Source organism: Protobothrops mucrosquamatus, unplaced genomic scaffold (genome assembly GCF_001527695.2).
Source record: "Protobothrops mucrosquamatus isolate PMUCROS unplaced genomic scaffold, P.Mucros_1.0 scaffold207, whole genome shotgun sequence".
Classification (NCBI taxonomy): domain Eukaryota; kingdom Metazoa; phylum Chordata; class Lepidosauria; order Squamata; family Viperidae; genus Protobothrops; species Protobothrops mucrosquamatus.
The window spans coordinates 693256-694035 of NW_015386562.1; positions in this window are offsets into that span (position 1 = coordinate 693256).

A 780-nucleotide genomic window follows, 5' to 3' on the forward strand; every position below is an offset into this window, starting at 1 on the left:
GGGGGGGGGAATACAAAGAACACAACACCCATGACAATGTGCCAAAGTCATTATCACACACAAGTAAGATGATCAAAAATATATAAAACAACCTACAGATGGAAAATGTCTCTTTCAATTGCATACACATTATTTCCAAAGAATTTGCAACAGAACTGGACCCAACTAGGAGAACAAGCTGGTTTCCAGAATGGATTTATCACCGTAGATCATGTGCAAGTGATTCAGCAAATTATCAAATGTCACAATGAATATCAGCTACCACTTTGCCTCACCTTCACTGACTTTGAAAAAAGATTTTATTTTGTTAAATGGTATATTCAAAACCCTATAGAGTGAAGGTGTCGAAGTATACTACATCACCCTCCTAAAATCAATATACAAAGGCTCCAGCTAACATCCATATAAATAAAAAGTCTGCCACCATGAAATAAAATTTAAAAATAAAATAAAATAAAAATTAAATTAAATTAAAATTTTATTTTTTTAATTTAATGTTTAATTAAACATTTAATTCATTAACCATCTTAAAAGATGAATAATGATTTAATAATGATAGCACCAAAGAAGACACAGCCATGTTCAGCAATTAATCTAACCTTTGCCAATACAATTTGAAAAGATGAATTAGATATATCAATAAAAAAATAAACCAGACTAAATTAGGTTTGGGAGCATATGGACAATTCAAAAGCCAGCTTGCTTAAGAAAGAAATTGTTTCATTACTATATTTATTATCTATGCTGAAATGAAGTAGAAGAATAAAGGCAATTCTGTGT